This window comes from Nuphar pumila, chromosome 17 (genome assembly GCF_984573655.1).
Source record: "Nuphar pumila chromosome 17, dmNupPumi1.hap1.1, whole genome shotgun sequence".
Classification (NCBI taxonomy): domain Eukaryota; kingdom Viridiplantae; phylum Streptophyta; class Magnoliopsida; order Nymphaeales; family Nymphaeaceae; genus Nuphar; species Nuphar pumila.
In genome coordinates, this window is record NC_143265.1 from 82,000,996 (window position 1) to 82,003,428 (window position 2,433).

Sequence of the window (2,433 nt, forward strand, 5' to 3'; positions counted from 1 at the left end):
ACAGTGCCATGTATAAGATTTCAAGATCTACATAAAGTGTGAACATAAAAAACTATAGAACACACATTTCAAAATATATTAGTATCACACTTTTATCATATTAATATCATGATAGTTTAAATATTAACGTTTATTTTGAAAGATCACCTCCCTCTTGTAATATAACACCATTTGAAAATACTTATTTCAAATAATATATCCATGTAAATATTGATATTTCATGCACATGAAATCATTATGTTATAATTAAGAAAAAAGTAGATAAGAGTCGGCTGACTCGTTCAAGTCAATAATAAGACTTAGTTGTTTCAATTAAGTCAATGATAAGACTTGTCTGACCTAGTCAAGTTTAGTCCCTAACCAACTCATACTAATTTCTTTACTTGGTTAGGGGTCGATATGAGAACTCAACTGAATCACGAGTTGGCTCACTGATTTTACCAAACTATGATTAGGATGACACTTTAAAAACAAATATTTCAAGTATTTCATGAACTTTAGTCGAAAATTAAGCCTTATGTTGCATAGATATGTTGATAAGGACAACTTACCACTTTGTATAAATTTTCATCAATAACTTATCGGGGGATACAATGTGTCTTTTACAAATGACTCGCCAACTCTTTTTTAGGGTCCAAACAATCCCATAGATGTGATATCGTGTTGAGTTTTTTTTTTTTTAAGAGATAAAGTTGGGGTTAGGCAGACCCTTACTAGTTATACAACTGTACCATTTGAGGTTCAAACTTGCAACATCCCAACACAAGGTGACGTGCACTAACTACTCCTGCCAGACAAGCAGAGCCCCCGTTAGTAATATCGTGTTGCGTTTGGTGCGAAACAACTTTTGAATACTCTGACATGTATACATGTTTTTTTTCGATAGTGCAAAAACGGGCTGTTGCAAATTTTTCTTTCTTTCAACAAAGAAAGTTGAGGTTAGATTAACTCGGAACAACTTGCATAATAAGATTTCAATCAAAGCGCCCTCAGAGTTGTTTCCTATTAAACCAAGCATGTAGATCACATATGTATGGTTAAAACTAGAAAGCAAAAACTCACAAAGCCCATTTAACATATCTCATTAGCATGTTTTCATTACTTTAACTATATATATATATATATATATATATATATATATATATATATATATATATAGAGAGAGAGAGAGAGAGAGAGAGAGAGAGGGTCCAAGAAAACCCTCTCATCATCCACCACATATGGTCTGGTTATTGTTTGGCAAAACCTTTAAGATCTCTTGCTTGTAGTAGATTACATTCAACTTTGTCCTTGTTGCAAAAAAGCCCTTTATAGGTTTCACATTGACAACTAATGTCTCCTCAGGGTGTGTTTGATCATGCATTTGGGGTGATGCTGCGGCAATCAAATGTCGGATGTGGCATAACACGCATACGTGAAACAATTCTCCCCGTTACATTGGGAACAGATGGGAGAAACACCACTTAAAAAAATGAATGTAAGGGGGGTCTAACCCTGACTCTCTCTCCCTTCTCTTCTTTCTTCATCCACTCTATCCCTCTCTTTTTTCTTCTTATTTTTCGTTCTTCTTCTTCTCTCATAAAGGTTTTTATTAGGGTGCTGATTAAGAATTTTGTTATTATGACTTTGAATAAATTTTCTTTAATTAAGATTTAAAGTTAATTTGATTAAGGCTTTTTTTCTTTGATTTTACTCGAGTAAGTTTCTTTTATTTTATTTTAATTGACTAGGGTTTTGAATCAAATATATTTAATCAAGGTTTTTGCTTTTTGAATTTTTTATTTGGGATTTGAATCAATTTTCTTTAATTAAAACTTTTTATTATTAATTTGATTAGGGATTTTCTTATATTTGATAAGGATTATTTTTATTTTATTTTATTTGATCAGGGTTTTTTATATTTAATTTCAATGTTTGTTTATTGTTTCTTTGGTTTTATGATTTATTTTTTTAGTTTATGGTTTTTTGGTTTATTTATGATTTATTTTCTTGTATTTTAGGGTTTTATGATTTATTTATGGTTTTTGTATTTGTATATAAAAAAATATGAATTATTTTTTCTCAAACCCAAAATTTAAATATTTTTTTTTTGTGCTTGGATTATGTTTGAGATCCATATTAGGAGCTCAAATCCATAATTTTTTAATAATCTTTCATAATTAAATTCAATATGACACCATACATATAAAAAAATATCAATTCTTATTTTTCTTAATTTATCCAAAATTTATTTATTTTTGTTTTTTAGATCTTCGAAGTTGAAATCCATAATAAACATGTTAAATACTCATATGGCATGGCAGATCGAGTCTGTGATCCAAAACTAAGTTATCTAACCCATTATTGCGGGTACCAATAGACGGTTTATCCCCCTCAATTATATCTTGCCCACTAACCACCCGCCACACACCTTTGCGCGTCTGTTCTCGCACG